The sequence below is a fragment of the Galleria mellonella genome, unplaced genomic scaffold, assembly GCF_026898425.1.
Source record: "Galleria mellonella isolate WM207_F2 unplaced genomic scaffold, CSIRO_AGI_GalMel_v1 utg63, whole genome shotgun sequence".
NCBI lineage: Eukaryota > Metazoa > Arthropoda > Insecta > Lepidoptera > Pyralidae > Galleria > Galleria mellonella.
The window spans coordinates 9,221,382-9,248,153 of record NW_026442130.1 but is presented as its reverse complement, the minus strand read 5'-3'; the positions used below and the strand labels follow the sequence as shown (position 1 = coordinate 9,248,153).

The 26,772-nt window shown below is 33.0% G+C and overlaps 1 protein-coding gene across 7 annotated transcripts in view; it reads right to left on the bottom strand.

Moving 5' to 3' along the window:
• LOC113521990 (dystroglycan 1) overlaps window positions 1-12,850 on the bottom strand; it is a 131,278-nt gene extending 118,428 nt beyond the window's left edge. For 5 of the 7 annotated variants that reach the window (XM_031909981.2, XM_031909987.2, XM_031909982.2 and 2 more), the window contains exon 1: window positions 12,636-12,849. The gene's annotated coding sequence lies outside the window, so the exon portion shown is untranslated. Of the gene's footprint in view, window positions 1-12,635 lie in introns of all 7 variants that reach the window. The other 2 variants (XM_031909989.2, XM_026907696.3) reach the window with 2 other exon arrangements.
• Window positions 12,851-26,772: the final 13,922 nt, after the last annotated feature.

Genomic DNA, 26,772 nt, shown 5'->3' with positions numbered 1-26,772 from the left:
TCCCAGTGAATACATCATTGAAGAGTGTTTGTAAACTTTTTGATATATTTACTATATTGTAGTAAATATATATGGGTATGGACTTAAATATACGGCGGTATCTATTTAAATCTCTATCTATACTCCTACAACACCTTAAGTGGATACACTTTGGGTGTTAGTTTCTGGCCCTCAATTAGGCTCAATAGAGCTTAATTGATTTTGCCTCAATTTCGATTTTTTGAAGAGCTCAAAATGAAATGGTAACCCCATGGATGACAGGTGAGGATGAAGTCAATTAGATATATAGAAAGGAAATTACCATGGATCCACCATGATGAATTTATTATTATGAAAGTATTCAGGCCTTTGAGATCTGAGGAGGAGGAAAGAGAGAGTCCAGGAGATTGACCTGACAGGATAGGACAAGGTTTGTGGCCTACAAATGGGCAAATAATTCAACCTGCATTTTTTTTAACTTTGATTTTCTATCAACAACAGGTGTATATTATGTATATTTTGGTATGTTATTCGATTGACGAATTTGGTTTCAGATAATTATGTAAATCAGTTCTATTCAAAACCAGCCTGATTGCTCCGATTGTATACAAGCTTCGCAGTATAGAAAATTGGTTTTCGACGACCAAAGCTGACAAGAGGAAGCCCGATTTGGAAAGATAATGACCATTCCTGTTGGCAGGCAGTATTTTTTCTTCAATTTTAAAAAGAAGGAGAAATTTAATTCAAGATTTGAGTATAAGTGAATGAGACAAAAAAAATTATACGAAACCTTAGGTATCATGTCACATTTTAAATTATTTGTAAGGACTTTAATACAAAAAAATTAATTTCTAACGCGTAATATAATGTTATACATACATAAATATCGATATATGAATTTAACCTTCTACTTTTGTAAGTCGCCTAAAGAAAGTTAGTCATTGTATGGAAAAAGCAATTAAATAAATATTTACATATTATATTTGAACGGTTTACGATAATAAAAAATTAAAATTTGTCATAATACTGTAATATACTAAATTTTAATCATCATGAAATAGTCGTTTGGGTCTGATGGCCAGTAAAGCAATTTCATAAGTATTTCGGTTTTTAAGTATCGAAAATTGAAAATACGTATCTGAAGACTTCCTAACTCTAAGGTTTTACATAGATAATATTATCATATACGTATGCAAAATGGCAATTTTGTATGTTTCACAAATATTAGTCATGGAAGAGCCTTATGAATAATTCACTGCAATAGCAATAAATAAAACCAATAATTGCCTACTATACTATAACAGTTAACCATAAAGCGTCCAATTGTCGAACCAGATGTTGATGCAACCAACAATGACCCTAATTTCAAATGGATGAGGACTATGACCTGAATTAATCACTTTATTGGTGACGACCGCTCGAATGAAAATATATTGATAGTGATGCGACTTAATAATCCGTTTTGATTAAAGCGAGTGAATCGATAAATCAAAATAAGTACATCTGGAGTGGACATATCGATACATTCTTAAGATATATCAGGGTACCCTTGCTACCAAAATTTAACTGGCATTCCAAAGTACAATCGTTATTTTTGACGGGGTTTTGTATTTAGAATTACAAATGATTAAAGATTAACAGAATGTAAATGACCCACCAGTAACACCATTACCTAAAATATATCTGTATCGTGGTAAAATTGATAGCAAAAAGTATTTCCCAATAGTTTTTTTTGTCAAACATTTTCAAGAACAACCTCACAAGCCATTATAATATAAAATGTTGTTTTTAAAATAACAGAAAATGCGATATAAGGAAAAGAATTAAAGGAATAATTAAAACCGCATAAGAAGGAAGACTAAAAAGAAAATTATACATAAAACATCCGGGAGATACGAAAATGTACAGAAAACTAGAAACAGATTTTCAAGTTTAAACCGGAGACCTCCCATTCATTAAATTCATTCACCAGACATTCTTTAAAATAAAACCATTTATGTTAATTGCGCAGATCACATTTTTCGAGTTTTAAAGCTAAGTAATTGTTTCATATATGCCCTGACAAGTCAATTACTTGTTTTAGGTGTTGTAATTAGATTATCTGTAGGTATTAGGTACATAATATAATTATATTCTACAAATATAAAAAGAGAATCTGACTAACTATCACAAAGCCGAAACTACTGGTTCTAGAAACGTGAAATTTTGCACAGAGATTTCTTAAGGTATGAGAGCAAATTTTGATGCAATTTTCTGAAGTGAAGATGGAAAACAGATAACAGTTAGTTTTTTCAGTATACAATTTATAATTCGTGACATTTTTTTATGTTACTAACACTAGCTCAATGTCACGGAATTAGTTGGATTGCGTGTGATGTCATGTTTGTGTCACATCACTATAACAGTAGGCACAGAGTACTGAACGCCTGGATGACAATGTAAACGAGTGGGATGGCCACAGGATTGGGTGCAGATCAATTACTAATAAAGTAGAGCGTGTATTGACCTTAAATACTTGAGTCTTTGTTGTTGTAATGAGCTAATTTATTCATAGCTGTCGATTGTGAGTACGGTTCACATCAAATACTTAGTTGTTTCTAATAAGTGAATGTGACAGTTACAATACAAAAAGCTTTTTGTGACTTTGTGCTGTTGTTAACTTTTCAAGGTGAAATTACATATAAAAACAAATATTCTTATATCTGTAATCCCCGATAGTGTATTCAGAAGCATTTTGTAAGAGTAATAACTCTATTGCGAGAAAGTAATACTTGACATGGCCACATTATGCTGAATATATTTGAATTCAATGTAACAGGTGTCTTTTACTGCCATAACCCGTATTTAGTTACATTTATAATAAATATTATATATTTTTATAATATACATATAAAAAAATAGAGGTGTCATTATAGTCTTACTACGTACAATATAGCAACTTTAATACATCTTAAATAAAATATTTAAGTATTAAAATAAACCTATAGCCAATGGTAAGAGAAGGGCACTTTTTCTATAGTAATTAAGAAACGAAAATCTAATAGAGTAAGATATCTCAGCAATCACGGGTGGAACTTAATAAAGAAAACAAATACCAAGGCACATAGTGACAATAGGGCAGGGCGTTCCAAACTGTTGACCGATAGAGTTAATATTAGTTGTTGTCGATTCTGTCATTCCCTTTCGAGGTCGGTTAGGGTTGTCGTCATCTATTTTCTAAAAAAAATATTAAATCGTACATTATTTCTTATAACTTTGGTAATGTTTTTTTTTTTTTGTTTTATAAAGGACTTGTTAACTACCTCTTAAATATAAAGTACCACGAGTTAAAGAGTAATTAATTTCTTATACTTTTTTTTTACTTTTATGTCAAAGCGAGCCTAAGTTTCAGGTCGTTCTCATGGGAATATAAAATACAAAGTTGTCGGTGTCTTTGTTGTCTTCCAGTGACATTTTTAGTTTATAGGTTAAAAAAAGAAAATAGAAAAATATAAATTTTAATGTCCTTTTAAATATTTTAAAATAATGTTTTATTAACTAGAGTATATATAGATAAATTTGAGCATGTACATAAAATAAGATATGTATATAAATTTATATTTTGTTTATGTCTCTTGAAAGTAAACATAGAACTAGGTAATACAAAATAAAAATTTATATATATATATATATATATATATATATATATATATATAAACTATCATTATCATAAAATTTCACAGAAGTAGGCATTCAATTATTCATAGAGAAATCGGTCGAGAATCACCGATAAAGAACATTTTATTTACATGACTCCGCTAGATTTCCTGCGCTTTATCTCGCATAGTACAAATGTATTTTATGTAGTAAATAACGTTTATTATTCTTTATCTATTTAGGTATGTTCGATAATGTTGGCGCCGCATCGACCTCGGCCGCAGAACACTCGCCGAGTGATTCATTACGAAGCGAGATGAAATGAACGTAATCTAACCTACCTATAATGGTGGAGGGGGGGAGTGATTGTGATGTCATTAGTCCCCATTGCTAGTTATGTACCCTGTTTTTTAATGGGTGAAAATAAATGAAGACCCCGCTTGCGCTATCGGAATACACTGACGGGTCACTAGTGAAAGATGATAGGTGAGGATGAATTGAATTGTGAATGTATTATTAGTAATGCGGATTAACAGATCCATTGCTAGCAATATAGAAGGTATATTGCTAGCAATGAGTCCGGACAGGTCGACCTTCACGTGGTCCTCCCTGGAAACTATCGTGCTGAATTCATGATGGGCTAACTGACCTGCATTTTCATCCCTCACTAGTGTCCCGCCAGCGTATACCGTTAGTGCAGGCAGGGTTACCATTCTATTGTCATCTATTTAAAAAAATCCTCCAATTGGGACCTTCCAGAGAGGCTTCTGGAAACCATCGTGGCAAATTCTTAGTGAATTCATCACGATGAACCAACTGATCTGACTTCATCATTACCTATCATAACCTGTGACTAAGTGACGGTAGGCGAAGATTTTTAATAGGTGAAAATGGTAGTGTACATTCTATCTATATCTATAAAATACCTACTTACAAAGAAAGCTAGACGCAACAGTTATAATAATAAAATTGTAAAAAAATACATTATTTCCAAATGTACGGTTATTCGGGAATATTATCGTATAACCCTATATAATTGTACTGTAATAAATTTATATTTATATCGTTACCTAGTCTGATAAACTACTAACATGCCTATTAGGAGTATTAATATTGCAAAAAATATGGTTTAATTAATAATTAAACGAGCGATAGCAAATTATAGAAAATTAATCATCAACTCATTTTAATGTTTATTATTTTATTCAAACAAAGGCACTCTATGTCGGTACACTTATAGAGCAGCGTTTTTCAAAGTGTGGGATGCGAAGCCTCTATAGGGGGGTCGCGAAAACTACCTAAGCAAAAAAAGGTATTCGATTTAAAAATATTGTATTGTATTGTAAAAATCTTTATTGTACATAACTCAGATTAAATACTAGTAAATGATTTAGTATACAATGGCGGACTTATCCCATAAAGGGATCTCTTACAGTCAACCTTTGAGAAGCTGCAAGAAAACTGTAGAATGTATAAGGGTAGTAATTTAAAAATATGTACTTAATTCTCTATTTATTCGAAACCTAATTATGTAAATGAATAAAAATGTTGCATTGCAATGTAACATTTGCAATTGCAATAATTGCATTGAAATGCTGTCCCTACATCTTTGTAACATTAAAAATACATGAAAAAAGTGAAAGTTCGGGGGTGGCGAAATATTTTTTCATACTTTGGTCATGTCAATGAAAAAGGTTGAACTGGCATTTGTTTAAAAATAGAAACGTGTCAAACAATTAGTAGATAAAATAACACCATTTGCACTATATATGTATCACCATCATATCAGCCGTTAATTGTCCACTGCTGAACATAAGCCTCCCATAAAGGGCCATAAGGGGGTATTTTCCAGTAGTTGCCACGCTTGGTAGGCGAGTTGGTAATCGCAGTTGGGTTTTGGTTATGTTTCAAGTATGTAAGTAATATGTTTTCTGTAAAACAGCTACTTCGACCGTGACACGAGACTGCAAAAAGAATTATCAAAATCGGTTACAATTGATGAAGATATGACGTAAAATAGACAAAAAAAAAAGTACGGGTGAAACGAGAACATCCTTCACGAACTCGCTCAAAAAACGCAGTTATAACATTCATGATTTCAAATAATATTTTATTTGTATTTTACTTTTCATCCCATTACTCGAAATCATTTAGAAAACTATTTTTCAAACGAAAAATTATTATCATTCATTTAAATTTACAAGTTTAATTGCATACTCATAAAATGATTTTTTACTCATCTCACGCAGTTATTAACAGATTACTTAATGAATTAAAACTCTAGAAAAGTTCTAATTTTTTTGCAAATGTTAACTGACAAAAAACTACATTGGTTTATTTAAATTCCTATTGATTCACTTTAAAAAATTATGATCGACAAGAACGCGTGCGTTTACACTTAATTATATAGTACGTTAAAAAATACATCAATAACGGTAAGTGCAAAAAAGATGGAATCAATGGCATAACTAGAATCATTCAATGTAAACGCAATCGGGTATTGTGAGCCAATAAACGTGGCTGACTCAGCGTATTCATTATACTAGACGTGCCTATGGCTGGTACGTTATATGCAAAAGATGTATATTTTATTAGATGATTTCTAAAGGTTCGTCTAAAGGCAAACCCTCCAAGAGGAACACCTATGTTCAACATTGGACAGTTAACTGCTTCGATGATGATGATGATGATTATTTCTAAACAAATTGCAGGTATTAAGATTCTAAAACCGCATCAAAAAAAATTGTGATCATGACACGCGATGTCGCCAATTCTATACATATTTTATTCCAATGTTGATTTTATATTAATGGTGGTTGAAGGTACGAAATATGTCATTATTCATCGGTATGTTCGTGCCCTAGAAAAAGTAAATATGCAAATCAAATCCATATTTACTTTTTTTTATATTAAATATTACTTTTTTCCTTTTCATTTAAGAGTTTCTTCTTGTTGGGGCAACTAATTTATGCATTCTCTTTCAGCCAGCTCTTTTCCAGGCCATATCTTTGACTCTGTACGACATTACTCCTAGTATCTATCTCATGTAGTTATTTCTTGGTCTTCCCCTTCCTCTTTTGCTCTCTATTTTTCCCTCTAGTATGTTATTTTATTAGCTATTACTTTTTTATAAATTTCTAAATTGCGATCCGAATATTTAAATTTTATTAACATTGATTATTTATTTAAGATGGCAAATAAACTTCTCACATCTTTCATTCCATTTAAAACATAGGCTGATAATGAAAGTTTTATAAACGTAGTCTAATTTATCTAACCACAACCGAGCTCTCACCGAATATAGAATATCTTGAAGAAAACCAGAATTCCCGAGTTACCGGAGTACGTTATATTCTTCGGTTGTTATGCGAAACGAAACATGGATTGTAACGTGATTATTTTAACTTTAAAGGCAGTTACTAATTCATATGTACTTTTTACGTGCTTTTAAAAAATTCAGCTACTTTTATCGTGATAAAACACACCGATGGATGATGTGATGTTTCGTAGGCACGTTTGATTTAAAATATTTGAATTTAGAACGTGAAATATCAAGTTTTCTTCAAACTCAGTTCACAATTGACGATATAATCGCGTTATATTATGAGATTTACGCTATAAAAAAATATATTAAAAAGAAAGCGGACTACCACAATTTCGATATTTATTTCTTTTTATGGCGCCGTTTTCGCCATCAATCTAACTTGACACAAAAGACCCAATGGTCCGTGACTGTTGTGACACAAAACGGAACGTGTGACCCTCTATTCTGTTATCTACTAAAAGTACGTGATCAGCAATATTGCAGTACCTAGTACTGGTGCGGATTTTATTAAAAAATCTTTATTTTTGAGAATTTGTTTTATGGAACTTGGAATGGCAAACAATTATTGACGACCCATCTGACGGAAATATCTAAAATGTTTAAAGATGAAGGATTCTAAGATTTTTATGAAGCTGCAGTGGTTCTGATGTCTGTCAGAAGCGCCCATTTTTCTTTTGGACTGCGTTTGAAGGTGTTCTTTTATTGATTTATATAATTATACTGTTTGTTTATTGAGTCGACGGTGTAAGATAAAATTATTAAAAATAACCATCTACAACCATCAAATCCTATATATATGTAGTTATTTATGTTAACACGCTATCCCTTCATGAGCGAATCCGTACGAACAAAAAAAATATATATTCCGCGAGTGTATTCCGTGTTCTTTAGTAGACGTCAATATACTTGAAAATTCTATAAAATTCTTCGCGAATTTAGTTGAGTAACTAAAGAATGCTTTTAGTACTCGTATTTCAACATTTGCACTGAAGAAAAGTCGGAGTAGTGAAGAATGAGCGTTCGTTTAATTGTTATAACTATACAATACTCTCTATCTGTTACGTGTACAATAAATAGATTAAATTAATTCCATGGCATAAGCATGATCTCTCAAATGACCGTATCAGAATTAAGTGGATGGGATAATTATGAAAATGAAGTGAACTGAATTCATTTCTCCGGTGCGTTAGGAACGTTTTGTGGTAATTTCATTTCTCTGTGTAATTGATAGGTAGGTATGTTTATTTTTATGTAATTTTATTACTATACTAGCTTAGCCGACGATTTTGTTTGCTTAATAGTTAAGATTAACTTAACCAAGTGCCACCATCAAGAGATTATTTTTAATCAATTGTGACTATACAATTAACATAATAACTGGTTGTATGATTTACTCAACTGATTTAGATAAAATTTTGGAAAAAAAAAACAGTAAATTAATTAAAAAAAAAACAGATATTAATAAATTATAAATATAATTACAAAATTGATATATAATATTGACTGTAAAAGATGTCTCTATAGGATAAGTAGGCCATAGTATATTGTTTTTTTAATGTATCCAATGTAAAGTATGTACAATAAAGATTCTATAATATAATTAATTTTCTCACAAAAATAAAATTGATAGAGATATACGAATATTGGTAATTTAAATAATAAAACTAAGGTAACAGTGGTTGGATTACGAGCAAGCTTGCAAGGCAATTCTAAACAGTTATGTCACGTCATCCTCACATAATGAAATGAGCAATGCTCCTACATACATACCTAGCTAATGCTTTAAAACTACGAGGTAAAAATTTTGTAAGGTGATAGGGACTAACACAAGAACCACAGTGAGACCCACTGTGGTTTCATCGCGGTCTCATCTCTTTTTTATGGATAATAATAGAATGGTAATCCCGTCTATGCTAACGGCACATGCTGGCACAGTACCAGTGACGGATAATAGGTGAGAACGAAAAAGTAGGTTAATTAGCTATCATGACAAATAAATACACCTGGAATTCAGCACGACGGTTTACAGGGGGGACCTCGCGGAGGTCAATCTGACAGTGTATATTGCTAGCAATGGGATTCGGAATCAACATTACTAACAATCCCTTCCTGTCGGTTATTTCCAGTTGAAAGCTATCATAGGTCTCCCGTCAGCGTAACTCGATAACTCCGGTTGTGTTATCACTCCATTTATGTCATTTAATAAATATGCATGTTTGCGAATAAATAAGAGAATATAATTTATCTACGTACTTAATCAAAACATTATTAGAAAATGTGAAATTTGGGATCACTGCATTACAATATCTGGATAGGTATAAATTATTATTGCTTACCCCCTTATTCATAAAAACAAATATATTTTAATTATTACAATGTTTTGCCAGTGTTTACCAAATTGAGAAAATTGCGAAAAAGAAAAAACTAAACACTTTTATAGCTAAAATATGTTTATAAGAAATTTAACGTTTTTATAAATATAGGGTTAAGTGGATGCGTAGCAATGTCAGCGACACAATTTCTTGTATCTACTAGAATACCTATTTACATAACGTTTTGCATGCAATAATTATATTTCAGGTGAGTTGAATGACCGCCAGTAACAACTAATAGCAGATTATATCTCGTTACTCGAATAAACCATCAATCACTAGGTTTTAAGTAACACCATACCATACGAATGACAACCCATTAACACAACTCATCCGCAATGTTTTTTACAGGGGAGAATGAAATGATAACGCCGCATGCGCTATCGGTATACGCTGGCGTGGCACCCGTTTTTTTTTTTAATGGATGATAATGAAATGGTAACTCCGCCTGCGCTAATAATATACTGATGGAGCACCAGTGAGGGATGACAGATGAGGAAAAAGCAGGTCAGTTAGCCTATCGTGTTGAATACACCTGGGATTCAGCACTTCACAAAACTACCATAATGGGGAAGGCTTATGTTCAGCAGTGGACAGTTAACAGCTAAAATTAGGGGTGGGGGGGGGGAAGGAATTGTTAGTAATGGAGACTAAAAATCCCATTGCTAGCAACATAACCAACCAGGTCGACCTCCTCGTGGTTCCCCCTAGAAACTATCATGGTTAATCCTAATGAATTCGTCATGATGGGCTAACTGGCCTGTTTTCATTCTCATCTATCACCCTTCACTGGTGCTCCGCCAGCATATCCTGTTAGTGCAGGTTACCATTCCATTTTCACCCATCAAAAAAAAATTTAAAACAGCTGAAATTTTGAATGAATGAATGAATGAAATAATTAACTGCCAACGGCCAACTTCATTATCATCATCACACCCTCCACTGGTGCCCAGCCATTGTATACTATTAACAAAGATGGTGTACCAGTTTATATTCATCCATTTATAATTAGAAGACTGGTAGAGTTGTGACAAAGAACTTAACATACTGATTTTACAATTTATGTACATATGTACTTATATCTACATAAATTATTAGATATGATGCCATAATCTTAACTACCTATAATGGGTAATTAAGATTATGGTACCATTAATATCATAAATGGGTACACCACTAAATATCCTGTTTAGATATTTAATAATATTAGGTAAGTAATGTTATATTAAGAATGTAATAACAATGTATAAGTATTAATTAAAATAATCTACTCGTATATGATTGTTACAAAAAAATATTAAAAGGTTTTCTTTTTATAATTAAAAGAAATAAATCTTTTAATATTAAAATACTTGAGTGAACAATTAATTATACCTATATTAATTCTACATGAATTATAGAATTACCAAATCATTAAGTAAAATTCATATCTCATTAATATTTCTCTTAATAAACTAAATAGTGAGCATAAACATTTTATTTTTAATATAATTATCTTGTAATTTTATATTATACATACAATATACAATTGCAAAGTAATATGCAAGTGTGTATTTTAATTTGTAGCATGTCAGAGGGAAGAGAGTTCTTTTAGCATTATCAGTAAATATGCCTTGTATTTCTATTATAAAGTAATTGATGAAATTATCATAAACACACAGAAGAAAATCTCATCCTTTTTGAAATAGCTTAAGAAAATATAAAATTTTATTTTATTTCATTTGTGGTATTCTGTTATTGTGGAATTACAATCTCAACAAATTTAAGGTAATATTATACATTATATGTACTATATTACTTAAAAGTTTAAATATTCCAGGAGTGTTCTCCTTTAGTGATCTATCCAGTCCTAGAGTATGGGCACATGGGTATGCAACCATGGCCTCTAGAGACATTGTAGTTTCTGACCCCTTTGCAACTGTACATAAAGTCTCTCTTTCCCTTTCCATATTTTTTTACAAACTTCCTTTATTCATTCCCAACATTCACCTCCTTATTCTTTGAACAGTCTTCTATATTGTAGGTAGTAAATATTACCAATAAATGCAATCCCAAGGAGTGTTGATGTCAAGCAGGCAGCTAGTTGTAAAATCAATAGCTAATTTCTTGTGTGTATATGAATGAAATCATATTCTGCCGACCCTAAGTTATTTTGATAAGCATAGTATAGTGATGATTATACAATATTTATTTAAATAAATAAATAATAAATAAACTTAATTTCCTTCAATAAATTTTATTTATTTACACTTTATTGCACCATTTATAAAAACCGTAACCATTAAAAAACACAGTGAATTTTATTGAGAAGTGATACAAAAGGTGGCCTTCTTGCTAACAATCTCATCCAGATAACCTTTGAGCACAGGATATTGAGACAAAAAGCAAAGAGTAGGTATATTATAAAATATAAACATTGGAAGTTTGGATGTAATGACAAGAGCATGAAAACTTGAAATAAAATACTATAGGCCTTCTGATGAAAATGGTAACTGTAAGCTCATAACCTCTTTTGGGGGTTTTTCATGAGACAAAAATTAAATGGCAACCCCCTTAACAATATCAGTATTTGCTGAAGAGATATCAGTAAGTAATAAGGATATCACTAAGTAATCAGGTTAATTGGCTCCTCATCACACATTCGGAAGGAATTAACCAGAATGTTTCCAGGGAGGACTGTATGGACCTGACAGGGTATAATGCTAGCATTAGGTCCAGTACATCTCTGTTTTTAAGAATCCCTCTTCCCCTCCTTTGGGGGTTTCCATGTCCAACAGTAGGGTGTTTAGGACTCAGACTAAGTTTTTACAGGTAAACTTTGAAGAAAGTTTTGAAATAACACTATAATGACACACTGCTGCTATGGATGTTCTAATTTGATATTATTAAGTAAATTGTTTTAGATTTAATACGATATTAAAAAAACGTCTTAAATACAGGCAGTTAATATAAGTAGTTTTGTATCTACTTTAATATAAAAATACCTTTCATTACTTAAAATATACAATTTACGAGTTCGATCACCTATTGTCAACTTATTGTTTACATAAATATGTTAGTAGGCGAGCACCTTGTGAAGTAGCGTTTAATCAAGGCAGATGATATCATTATTGGTAATGAACATAAGTATAACCAATGAATCAAAGTTAAACCTAGCCGGAATTATTGTATTATCAGTTATTAAGCAACACTAACCAGAAATCATAAAGACGGGATCTTGATATTTTCACATGACTGATCTCATGCAATTCGTGCATTACTCTCTATTAATTCAAATAGAATATTATATTATCTATATACTTAACTAATGATTAATGACTTACCGTAAACTTCGTTTGTTTTCAGTGAGAACTTAACAAACATGTAATTTTATAAACAACACTAGTTACACAAATAATACACTATTCCCGACAGGCAAAAGCGGCCAAATGCTTAGTCCAATCCAATGACAATAGCTTCTCTCGTGTCGTTGTCGTTAAGTGCTGGCTAAACCGCTAAGTGAGACCGCGGGGCGGGATAACAGCCCGGCCAAAACTCAGAATGAACGAGCGATTGAATGAAACGCCACTTTTCGTCTTTTCTGTCAGTCAGATCAGTCAATATTTAGATAGAAACATTATTACATAGCATGGAAACACTGAAAGCAAGTCTTTCTACTTAGCAAATTTATAGGTTCATACGTGTACGCCTTAATTTGGTAAAAAAAATTGTATGAAATCTATGTAATTTTTTTTACAAGTGAGTAATATGAATTTAAAAATTCTGAATATTAAAACACCCAGATTTTCTATGATATTTATCGATGGTGAATAACACTATGTATATTTATATATAGTATAATGGTGTCGATATTTCTTGTTAATACAAATTTTTGACAGTGCCGACCCTTAAACAACGTAGGTAATGATTAAGTACTGTGTGGTACCTAAGTATACAATAATTTAGCCATTCCCTGACTTTTTAACAGAAACATACAAATTGCACAACGTAAAACGACATCTTTTGTCTAATAGTAAGTAACAAATTTTTGAAATATTTTTATGACATCTAGTATCGGATAGTAATATTACTTTATTTTACAAAGCTAGAAGGTAAATTATACTTATAGATGGCGCAATGATTTTTAACTGCTATTATTAATAGATGGCACTAGTTACCTCAAGTGACATTCGAAATTAAAGATTCTAAGATAAATTAAAAATATAATTATTTATTAGAAAAGAAAATAACAATATTAGTAGACAAATTATGCGTTTATTTTAATGACTTGTTAATCCTAAGGATAATAATGCAACTGTCCTTAGACAGATCACTTTGTTATCTATCATTTTTTACTGATGCTCCGTTATTATTTCTAAATATTCTCGAAGTAATTTTTAATCTATAAATGCTATTTTTTCCTAGAATATCTAAATATATGGACTACCTATATACCTACTATAGCAAATTAAAATACAATTTTTTAGTGATTAATACAACCCAAATCAATTTACTTAATATTATTTACTAATAGTTAGTAGGTACTTAACAAACGGAAAAATTTAGTATTTCTTAGTTACTGTTAGATACTATAACAGTATGTGTAGTTTTTTTTTTATGGATTAGAAATTATCAACCGCTTGCATTATCAGTGTACGCTGGAGGACACCAGTGAAGGATAATAGGAGAGAATGAAGACAGATCGATTGACTCCATAAATAGGTTAGATAATAAAATAAACATAATTAATTATTTATTATTATTTTCTATTACTTTATTAAGTGCAATGGAAACAATATTATATTACACTATTTAATAAAATACATATTAGGTAATTTATTAAATACTTAAGTAAATAAGGGTACTTTACCATATATGTTAACCTTATACACTTCTTTGACCTACGTAGATATAAAATATAAAAAAACAATGACAAAGAAAATAATAATCAACCTACGTTATCTGTGTTTTTCGTAATAGGGTTGTCCTTTCATTTTTGATAGCGGAGCCCTATGAGCGGCATTCAGTTCGCATATGCTGATATTCCCAGGGCTGTGTCCCGTTGCTTGTGGTTATAACGAGCTGTCATACATTTGTGACAGCCGGGACGTTGACGACGTCTATCTGAGGCTTTATCTCTTTCAACGGTATCGCCCTTTCGTTATTTTACGAGATTTTAATCTCAACTCTCTAACTACATAGGTACGCACAATAAAGTACATAGGTATAGTTCGTGTCGATAAATATTATATAAACTTAAGTAAAGTTTATATAGGTATTTTTTTTTTCTAGCATATTATTGAGTTCTTTGGTCAGACTGATAATTGTCGGAATAATGATTCTACTGTAATATTAAATTAATATCTCAAAGATAAAATGAGGTTTGTCTATGAAGTATCTATCGTATAGTATCGTGAAGTATATATCGTAAGATACTGGCAAAGTGGAAAAGCAAAAATCAGGAAAATCTTGGTCATAACTAGTTCTAAGAGTCTACTAATGAACAAGTAAAAAAGGACAAGAAAATAGGAAGAGAAAAAACGCACGAGTGTGAGAAGAAAACCTCGAAATAAACTCTAATATCAAACCAATTGGCTAATTGGTAATAGTAGAATAGAATGATTTTCTTATGTCGAGAGATCATCTCTATAAATTATCTAACATATTTATTATTGGTCAATAAGTTCTTAAAGTTTCAAGAGCAGTATATTAACATGGGGCCCTATAACCAGTATAATCAACGGATGAAATTAAAATGATGTAAGGTACATCTGGTTTTACATAATGCAATATTTTCTATGGCACATTTAGGCAGTCATTGGACAACACCATATTCATAAATAGGTAGTAAAAAAAGTTGAATAAATTGAATAAAAAACTGTAGATCGTTTCATAATTTTAAATCTACATCCATCACAAACCGACGTTACAGGGGGAAACACGTGAGCGAAGCATTTGAATCACCATGGTTATAGGATCGTTCAGTCTCCCCTTCCACCTATTCTAACAAAGCCTATTTTTCACAATTTTCCTTCTAAAAACTTCCAAGTTAAACTTGTTCGAGTTTACTGGCTGTTTGAAGTAAAACAATACACCTACTTTATAAGGATTCGTGTTATTTATAAACGAAATTGTGCGTGCGAATAAACACCCGTGAACTTCTCTATTTGCTTTAAAATGATTTGACAGGCGTATACATTTGCATTATGTCGTAGACCGTTCATCGAGGCAGAAAACTTACAATTAATATTAAAACATGCGCAATAAAATAAAGCCAAGCAGTCGGAAAGTATTCACGTCAGTCGAGCAGTGCTTTTGACATGGCTATTATTTTAGTGCAAGTTTAGAAAGCCGTAACGAGCTCGACACATCCATTCCACTACCGGCTTTATTACGTGATAATTAAGGCCTTTACAGATTGTTTCATGAAATGGACAAGACTGAAAGATGTAGAAAATGTTCGTCGGAGTCCGGATGATGATAAGCAATGCAAATGATATAGTTCCTGATATTGTTCTACGAAATGTATCCATTTTCAACGGATCTTACTATAAATTGTTTATTGCAAATAAAAGTGATTGCCACTTTGTTGTATCAACAAATTATGAACCGACTTTGAAAATGAAAACTTTATCAATTCTCCTATCTTTTATATTACGGCAATAAAGCAAGTAGAATTTTTTATGAAATAAATTAAATGAAAATAATATGAAATATATAAAATTATATTAAAAAAAATCCCAGTAGGTAATTGTACATAAGTTCATTGCTTTAAAATATTACTTTTTTCAATCAAATATCTATAAATATTGGAGAACTTTCTATTAATACAGGTATATTTTCTTTTATCAACAAAATAGAAATTTTTCAATTTGGCAGAGTGATCTTATACAAATTTGTGAATTTACACACTTGGACATATCTCTTAGAAGCTTCGCGTTTGGACGATGTTTTCTTGCCGGCCTTCATATTGGAGAGAGCAAACGACCATTGAAGTGAACAGTGGCCGTGGGGCGCCGTGGTACTCCAATTCCACTCATCATTTGCGCTTGAGCAATCAAGTCGAGTGCACGTATCGTATGTAAATGCATTCTCGCCCCGAAGTGAGATTTCTAATGTAATTGACAGAGAAAATGAGATTGTTTCGACCATCTCTAGAGGCGATCGGTTCAGGGGTCTGTTCCCTACTATTTAAATATCCACTCACGCGTGGGTGAATATGTTAATAATATCGATTCTAAATTTTGTATCCGATATAAATTCGTTTTATATTGTGGCGAATCAGTTTAATGGATTACACGTAATTGAGATCAACCTGTTTTGCATTTTTAAAACGTTTTCGATGAGTAGCGCACTCAAATTAGATTACAAATGGTTTTTAAAGCAAGTATATACTTAGTACAATGCAGCAAAAAACAAGTGACTTCACAATCGTGGAAACGCTAATAAATAAAGGAGATGTTTCATATTTAACATTGACTTAGCTCATTACATATGCCTACATTATAAATACTGCGTTTTTATATGTAAAAATCGTTAATAAGCAGATTTTTCCTCTACAAAGCAGTTGTGATTATTATAAAATTAAAACGAGATCAACATTAACTCGGTTGATTGTAAAAAAAATTATGACAATCGATTCAGAATTGACGAGACGACATAATCGTAAAATACTTAAACGAATCCTCCTTTTTTGGAAATTATAGAAACATAAATTTGCTGTCGTATAATTTTTATATGTGAACTGACTATATCTTGCAGTTTTACACATGTGATCAGTATATAAAGTATTCTCTGTGCTAAGATAGGACATAACCTACCCGTGTACCAAATTTCATTCAAATCCATTTAGTAGTTTTGCGTAAAAAAAAGTAACAAACGCATATACATCCATCCATCGTTAATAACTTTCACTTTTATAATATGTTAATAAGAAATAAGATTTTACACTAATTATGTATAAATTGACAGAATTTTATACATGATGTTCTGATCTATAGTATTCTCGAGTTAGTTGTCGACTGAGATTCAGTAGATTCTACTGTATTAGTAGATTGAAAGGACCCCAGCCGCACCATAAAAATCGGCATCCGTGAAAAACATTCCACATCACTTCATTGGACGACGTTTTATGGTTTACTTAGTTCTGATATCGAGATACCTATGTATTGCAATACGGTGAATAGACTTAATATATACTAAGTATATACTTTTTTTACACATCATGACTTTAGTTATACTTTAAATCTATATATTTTTCTCTATGGGATACTATTTATTGTGAAAAGGTTTATCTGACTGTTAGTATCTAAAGAAGATTTAAATTTATTGTAATTCATAGTAAGTACAGCTCAAAACTGAAGAAGGTGCCTAATAAAAAATAATAAAATAACATTTTAGGGAAGAGCTTATATAATGCCAATGAGGTTTTCTTTCTTATGTTTTTAAGGTATAGAAAGAACCCTGTGAGTAGTTTAATAGGCAATTTCATAAAATGATTATTTTATTTTAGATGATACTTTTTGTCTGTCACTTACTAACTTCTAAAATGCAACCTCAGACTTGTCAATTTATTTTCAGTATGAATATTAGAATCTTAATTGTTATTTTGAATTAAACTGTGTATTATGATTTAAATAAAACCAACAATTTAATAAATTTATTTAATCAATTTAAAATAAATAAAATTAGTTTATTTAAATTGATTTGTTTTTTAATAATAAATGACAAATTATAACATTTTCCAGATAATGAAATGCTCCCTGTAGAGATCGATTTTTCTTACTAGATTATACTAAATTTTATTAAAGTCATTAGAGCCATTCACGAGAACAAACTTTATAATATTTATTATTACAATATGCCGTGTGGTTCCGGTATAGAATGGGTCACCTCTTCCTTTTTCATGGGTGTCGTAAGAGGTGACTAAGGGAATTTAACTTGGTCGAGGGAAGGGCAGCAGCGTTCTTCTTAAAACGTCACCAACAGCCAATTCGTTGCCAATCCACCTGCCAAACGTGACAACTACTGGCAAGACTCTTATGGGGGAGGCTTATGCTCAGCAATGATAATGATGTTTTGGATTATGATTGTTCTCGTCGCAACTTATGACAGAAAAGTATATGTAACATTGAGTTGTTGTTGGAAATCTTTATTTTAGATAGACATTGTTTTTGTATTTTTCGTAAAATTAAGAATTAGCATAATTCAATCGACATCTATTCGACAAAATTATGTCTATCAATCGCTACATTCTTGAATCATTATTTTTGCATATGCTCTATGCATTTATAACCTAGTGAAAATCAATGACATGTACTAAGGGAGAAACATGGAATGATAATAAAAATAAATGACGCTTATCACTTAGATCACTATCAGATGCCACGTTTGAATGTTTTATCTAATGAACATGTAAAAATTCCAAATCACCCTCGTTTAACATATTGATGTTTGTCATATAATCTACTCATTGTTTTGTGTTGGATAGCGTTTTGAATATTTAATAAGATACTTTGTTTTAAAGTAACTATCTTAATCAAGATAGAACGTGTAGGGGGCAATTAAGAGTCTCTGGAACTAGTATGGATGCATGTAATTAGAAATTAATGTAAAATAAATAAATCCTGCCAAACATAGTAAATAGTATCATTTAGTCCCAAACTAAGTTGCTCTTCCTCACGGAGACACAGATATCCCCTCCTAACGAAACATCATACCTGACCTACCCGGGGTATAAGCTTGAACATTGTTTTGTTTCGCGTGCCGGTGTTTGTGCGTATGTCAGAGAGGATATCTGCTGTCGACGCCTTGGGACTCTTGAAGGTACGGACCTGTCCATTCTATGGCTGCGCGTAGATTGCAATGACCATCCCCGCATCTATGCGTGCCTATACAGGTCCCACAGCGGTAACACTGAAACCGACCAACTTATTGAGCACGTCCAAATGGCTACAGATTCCCTGCTTGAGCAGATTCCTTCCGCTGAAGTCGTGATTGTTGGCGACTTTAATGCCCACCATGCCGAATGGCTTGGTTCGCGTACAACCGACTATGCGGGAAGATCTGTTCATGACTTTGCTTTGGCTTATGGTCTGACACAGCTTGTTTCCTCGCCTACGCGAATCCCTGATGTGTTGGACCATTCACCTTCACTGCTGGACCTTCTGCTGACCACCCACCCAGACAACTATGTGATCTCCGTCGAAGCCCCGCTTGGATCGTCGGATCACTGTTTGGTGCGGAGCGAAGTGCCTCTTACGAGTCCGACTCCACCTCGTTCTACGGGTAGACGTCGCATTTGGCACTACAGGTCGGCAGATTGGGATGAGATGCGGATTTTTTTCGCATCTTACCCATGGAGGCAGGTTTGCTTCACACTGGATGATCCCGACGCCATTGCCGATTCCATTGCTGATGTGGTGCTTCAGGGAATGGAATTATTTATTCCTAACTCTGTGGTGCCCGTCGGCGGGAAATCCCAGCCCTGGTATGGAGCCTCCTGTAGAACAGCATCTCGTCTGAAACAGGAGTGCTTCCTAACCTGGGCTAAAGGTGTGGCGTCGCGAGATCCTAACACCAGTGCTCTTAAAAAGAAGTATAACTCTGCCTCTAGGTCCTTCAAAAGAGTTATAGCCACAGCGAAGTCAGAGCATATTAGTAGAATTGGCAAGAGATTGGCTAGTTTGCCCTCTGGGACTCGAGCTTTCTGGTCTCTTGCCAAAGCTGCACAAGGGAATTTCTGTAAGTCATCTTTTCCACCTTTGCGCAGGGAGGATGACTCGTTGGCCCAGAACGCTAAAGAAAAGGCCGATCTTCTTGGATCCATCTTTGCGTCAAACTCGACATTGGATGACGGGGAGAAACCACCACCGACCATCACGTGTTGTAGGAGCTCTATGCCTGACATTAAATTCACGCATAGCTCAGTGCGTAGAGCACTTTTCTCCCTCGAAATCCATAAGTCGAGAGGGCCTGATGGTATTCCTCCAATTGTGCTTAGGACGTGCGCACCAGAGTTGGCTCCGGTTCTTACGCGTCTTTTTCGGCTTAGCTACTCATCGGGCATAGTCCCAAAGTTTTGGAAGACTGCTCTGGTGCATCCGATCCCTAAAAAGGGAGATCGCTCAGATCCAGCTAACTATAGGCCCATAGCTATCACTTCCTTATTCTCGAAGGTTATGGAATCCATCATTAACCGTCAACTGCTCCGGTACCTAGAAGAGCACCGGCTGATTTGTGATCGCCAGTACGGCTTTCGACGGGGACGTTCGGCCGGTGATCTTTTAGCTTACTTAACACACCGATGGGCAGTGGCAATCGAGAGTAAGGGAGAGGCCTTAGCAGTTAGTCTGGACATTGCGAAGGCCTTTGATCGGGTGTGGCATAGAGCGCTGCTTTCAAAGCTACCTTCATTTGGGTTGCCTGCGAGACTGTGCATTTGGGTCGCCAGTTTTCTCAAGGAACGTAGCATTAAGGTCGTAGTCGACGGTGCATGCTCTGATTTAAAACCTTTGAATGCTGGTGTCCCGCAAGGCTGTGTACTATCTCCGACTCTGTTTCTTCTGCATATCAATGATATGTTACAGATAAGTAATATTCATTGCTATGCGGACGACAGTACAGGAGATACATTATATACCGGTCATGCAAAGATCTCGTGGGCACATACCGATGAGTGCCGGAATAGACTTGTGTCTGAAATCGAAACTTCACTCCATCAAGTTTCGATCTGGGGTGAACAAAATCTTGTCCAATTTAACCCCAAAAAGACACAAGTCTGCGCGTTTACCGCAAAAAAGACGCCGTTTGTCGTATCTCCTCACTTTCAGGGCACTTCCCTTGATAAAAAGTCAAGTCTAGAAATTCTGGGCGTTGATATATCTTGCGACGTCCAGTTTTGCGGTCATCTGGAGGAGAAGGCTAAGATAGCTTCCAAAAAGTTAGGAGTGCTCAATAGGGTGAGACGATATTTCATGCCAGAACACCGCCTGAAATTATATAAAGCCCAAGTCAGGCCGCATATGGAATACTGTTCTCACCTGTGGGCAGGAGCGCCACAGTACCAACTCCTTCCGTTAGACCGCATTCAAAGTCGGGCGGCTCGAATTATCGATAGTCAACGCCTTACTGTCCGACTTGACCCATTGAAACTGCGCAGAGATGTTGCATCTCTGTGCATCTTCTACCGAATTTATCATGGGGAGTGTTCTGAGGAATTGTTCGGATTGATACCTGCTGCTGATTTTCACCACCGTACAACCCGCCACAAACTAAAGTTTCATCCCAATCATCTGGACGAGTGGCGGTCTTCCACCGTGCGTTTTTCAAGGCACTTTCTTCCACGCACAACCATTCTTTGGAATCAACTTCCAGCAGCAGTATTTCCGAACCGATACGACAACATAACCTTCAAGAAAAGAGTATATTCCTTTTTAAAAGGCCGGCAGCACACCTGCAATGCCGCTGGTGTTGTGGGTGATCATGGGCGGCGGTAGTCACTTACCATCAGGTGAGCCGCATGCTCGTTTGCCCCCTGTGTTGTAAAAAAAAAAAAAAAAAACTAAACAGAACTTGTATTGTGTAAACTAGACCACTAATAGACATACTTAAATACTTTTATATACCATAACTTTTTTATATACCCGATAACAATAGATTGATATGACAATTCTACAAATGATATATTGATAGATAGACGCATTAGATTATGGTTAAGACCTTCGGTATAAATGCAATTCGTCATTGTTTTACTTACCTAAGCAACAGTCACCAGAATAGATTTAGGATAGTACCTGCTGTTCTGTCATCAGTAAAAGATAGGAGCATTCCATTCTTAAATCGTATCAGATAGGTAAAATTAAAGATTTTTAGGACAAAACCAGAATAAGTTACTGGCGACGAAAGGACGCGGAAGGGTATACTAGTCTCTTACTTTATTACTGCAATGACTCGACATTTATTATCACTTATGAAAATAAATTTCTCCTCGTGAAATAAAGGGAAAAAATGAATTAAACTCAGTCGACCGCGAAGGAAATGTGTTTAAGGTTTAATTGTGTAATATATTTTGAGTTAGAGCTAGCTGTTTGTTGCAGTTTTATGATAATAATTTGTGTCGACGCCCCCGTTTGTGTGTTTTATGAGGAGTGCCCTTCATAGCTGTTCCGACTTAATGATTTATTTTATTGTTCTCGAAATTTGATGTTAATGTACTGGGTAGTTTGTATGGTCGTTACGTCAACGATGGCGTCATAATAGTCATTTCACGTCATTAAAGGCCAAGTGAAGAATTAAGCGAAGCATTGCGTCAATTTAGTATTTCATTATATAATCTGCTGTTATATTACCTATGTATATATTAGTACATATTTTAATAATGGCACCTTCTTGCCTTGTATATATATTTTTTAATAAACCCATGTTCGTTTCATATTTGTCATATTTTTGTGTTTATGATTAAAATTCTTGCATTTTCCTTTAGTAACTAATGAAAACTCATTTAAAATTTTATGAAAAATATGATCTTTAATATAATAACTTAATACATTTCCTCCTAATTATGACTCGTTGTCATTTCGTGTTTACATTCACATCATAGAATAATTCCTCACTTTGTGTTCATTTATTTATATATATATATTTTATTGCACTCGAAAAAAGATACAGTGTTTAGTTCAACAGTTTGTTAGTAAGGGTGGGCTTATCTCTAAAAGAGATCTCTTCCAGCCAATCCAATGCAATTAGCGAGAAAATAATTAGCAGGTAATCTAGTGCAGGAAAAGTACAGGAAAAAGGTATACAAAGAATACCTTGTGTACCTTTTTTAGAAAAATAATATTTTTTCTTCTATTTAAATCTTATCTTAATAATATAATAAAATTGTAACTAGAAGATGTCTGTACATAAGAGATATTTAAGTAAAATAATATTAGGGGTCTTGACAACAACAAATAAATACCAAAATTAATTCTGTTTTTGAATTCTTTCTGTTTGACTGTATTCTTGTTCCAGCATGACCCAAAACCTGAATGCGGTTATCATAGTTGTGTTTCTGACGATCTATCTTAAAATGTGGTATATGTTTTATCTTGATTCCATTTAAAAATGGTGTATTTTATTAGTTTTCCTATTTCTGAAATCCACACATACGAAGCAGTGGGCAAAAAATTTGTATTACTTGCATTTATTTAAGTTTTTTGTTTCTAGCAGTTATTTTAAAAACTCGTTTGGGAATTTATTAGATTATAGTACATTTGACTTGTAAAATAGAGTTTCAATGTCATACACTTGTAAATGTGAGAATATTCAATTAGGATCTGTAATATTATATATAATTTTGATACTATAGCTGTATAGTATACTAATACTATCATCATTTCAGCTATTATCCGTACATTGCTGAACATAGGCCTCTCTCGTAGACTTTCATAAAGAACAGTCCTGAGCCACCTGCATCCACTAACTCCCTGGAATGCATTTGAGGTCATCACTCAATCTAGTGAGGAAACGTCCAACACTGCGTTTACCCGTACAGAGTCGTCACTCAAGAACCTTTCTTCTCCATCGGTTGTTGATTTTTCGAGCTATTTGACTAGCCCATTGCCACTTCGGCTAGCTTATCTGATGTGATTTTGTTTTATTTGCAAATATTCTCATTTTAGATTCTGTCACGAAAGAAACTCCGAGCATAGCCCTCTCTCGTTCGCTGAGTAATTTGAAATATATACCTATAGGATCCTTTACTATTTTTAGTAAAAAAAATCTTTACTTTTTATACTAGTTATTTGAAAAACAAAATATTCCAGATAAATTATTAAAAAAAAAAGAATAAACAATCACGTCAAATGGAAACTGATGTATAAAAATTGAAGTCGACTTTTTTCAAGCTGGACTAATACAAGGGTTCGTGACCACGGCACGTTGGTAGGGTGTTAACACCTTGTAAATTTCGACATAAAATAATACAATGTTGTTTCGGCATTATTCCTACATTCTTGCGTTTTTGTTTTGATTTAAATTAACAGCCAAACACACGGGTTTTATGAGCAACAGTTTACTTTTATAAAGTGAATTCAGTTCCTTTACATTGTTAAGTATGAAATCGTAAATTAAATTGTAAGTTTGGTAGTATTATTTGTCCATTTTATATGGTTGATTAATTAGGTAAAAGTTTTTAATACTACATGCACGGTTGTTGCTCATGACTTTATTTGCGTAATTTTAAGTGTGTTTTGACAATTTTACGGTAGGAAAAATCGACTTTGTAATACTTTTTAAGAGTCGTCACGAGTCCTAAGACTAGAAGAAGTTATTAGACTGTTTTTAATGAGTGAAAATGATATGTTAACCATGCATTTGCCATCGGTATACGCTAATGGAACACCAGTGAGGAATGATAGGCGAAAATAAAGACAGGCCAGTTGGCCCATTGTGATGATTTTAATTAACCACAATAGTCTCCAGATGGAACCACGAGAAGGTCAACCTATCAAAGTATATTTCTAGCAATGGGGCTGATGGTTCCTAATACTAGTCTACTCCTTTTCCCCTAAATAAAAATCATTTTATTTATTTATTCATAGGAATATCAATAGCATTATAATAGATATAACAAACATTAAATATAATACAATGTTAATGTACATATCTATTTCTGAATGTATATAAACGCATCACTTCAAAACGGCTGCACCTACTTGGCTAGTTCTTTTTTTTATTGTGTTTGTATTTCTCAGGACAAGTGTTGTATAAAAGAAAATGTTAATCTCTATGTAAAAAGTGAGTAAGTAAGAAAGAAGATGTGGTCTCATTTCCTCCATTAGTTTGTTCGTGTAAAACCGGGCGGGGTAGCTAGTACAAATATAATTTAACTAGAATTATAAATAGTAATAGCTCGCCCGTCTTTGTATAATTATTTCGGTTCAGAATGAGATTTATTTTTCATTTACTCTACAATAACAGTATTCATATTATCTGAGCTCATTCCCTAGTACATCCTACGCATTATGATATTTCAATATCCAACAGTATTTAGACTTTATTGTGTTTGGTATGAACTTGAACGGTCGTTAGTCAAACGCGCCGACATATTGTTACAAACTTTAAATAAATATATTTAACATTTAATGTATAATGAAATATTCTTCCGTTATTATTTGAATCCACTTTTGTCTATTATTACTAATTATTTTCATTTATTTGTTTATTTTTTCATTTAAATTGGGAACTGTGTAAGTTTAACTTTGTCTGAGATTGATAATCTTGTTTTTTTTTTATTTCGATGATGGCAGCATTGTTCATAGGTGACGATTCCCTACCATTTTCGCACGAAATTCAAATGTTAGCAACTTTGCAATAAAAATAAGAATATTATATAACATAATGTATATCTAAAATTTGTGATCATTCAATAAGACGAGGTTTATAGTGTTTTAAAACTGGAAGGTCGATTTACAACTCAGCCTTTGGATGAAGATTGAACCTTGTGCCCTAACAGTTTTTTTGTGTAGATATAAATCTTAAGGCGCGTTTACGATGCCTCCCTTTACGGAGTATGTGTTGAGAGTCAGCGTCATTGACATTATCAGTAGTTTTCCTTACTCTGGATGATTTCGATTTTTGTAATTTAGATTTAGATTAAACAAGAAACAATAATTTTTATGTTAATTTACACGGGCAAAACCGCAGGTTTCAGCTAGTCTATTAATATTGTATATATAACATCTGACTCGAGATGTATAAAATTTTTGTACCCACTGACGAGAAATATTAAATGCCACATTAATATTTTGTATTGTTTATAATGTTTTCAGGTATCTTATTAATATTATAAAAATATTTAGATATTTGAATGAATAAATAAATGATTAATTTATTAGTTACGTACTTACGTAGTGATGTTTAAATCGTTTATTAAATAAAACAAAATTATTCAAAGTCGCGTATTACTATTCGATACTCTGGAATTAAACTTATTAATGACGTCCCTTTTTTGAACTATGAATAATTAAATTATTTGATAACGTTATCGAATGTATCTATTTTATAAAGTTATGAAACAATTAATTGTGGAAGTATTTATGATTTCGAATACATAGATTGTATCATAAACAATGTATATTCCGGTCATACCGTGAATATTACTTGTCAAAATTACATTAATGGAAATTCCAAAAAGACAAAGGTTGAATGAATGAATGTTATAAAAACTATTGCACTTGGACCATCTTGTCCCGGACAGACATTTGCCATAACAACCATGAACCAGTAAAACAACACTTTTAAGGGGATCGTGAAATTTTTAATGTCCACACGGTCAAGATTTAAAGGTGCGGGAGCAGTAATATCCCTCATTTTCTTTGTGGGTATTTGGTCCCTTTATTTTAAAAGGCGTTGTAGCTTAAAACTTTTAGGTTTATAAATTCTAAAAGGAACCAATTGAGGTCATGTTACAGTAATAATTTAGGGTAATATTAATTA